The sequence below is a fragment of the Triticum urartu genome, chromosome 2 (genome assembly GCF_003073215.2).
Source record: "Triticum urartu cultivar G1812 chromosome 2, Tu2.1, whole genome shotgun sequence".
Lineage (NCBI taxonomy): Eukaryota > Viridiplantae > Streptophyta > Magnoliopsida > Poales > Poaceae > Triticum > Triticum urartu.
Genome location: NC_053023.1, coordinates 28,352,957 through 28,353,460, shown reverse-complemented (window position 1 = coordinate 28,353,460; position 504 = coordinate 28,352,957).

The following is a 504-nucleotide window of genomic DNA, read 5'->3' as shown; positions in this document are numbered from 1 at the left end:
ACGTACCACGACGAACCAACGTCGTCGCAGATGGCGCACGCCACCATGCAGCCGAGCGTGTGCGGATGCATGTGTTGTGTACTCCCTCCGTTATTTTTAGTCTGCATATAGTATTTGGTCAAAATCAAACTTTGTAAAGTTTAACCAATTTTGTTGAAAAAAATATCAACATCTACAATACTAAAAGTTATATTGTACTTCATCCGTTCCAAAATATAGTGCTTCCTTTATTCCCGTGTTTCAACTTTGACTATAAATTTAACCAATAAGACCGACTGCGGTGGGAGCAAAAATTATACCAGTGAATTCATATTCAAAAGAGGTTTTCAATTATATAATTTTTTCTCTCGTCGCAGTCGGTGTCGTTGGTTAAATTTATGGTCAAAGTTAGACCTCGGAAAACGCGGGCGCACTATATTTTAAAATAAAGAAAGTATAAAACTTAATTTCATGATGCATCTAACAGTATTGATTTCATATTATGAATCGTTATATTTCTTTTAT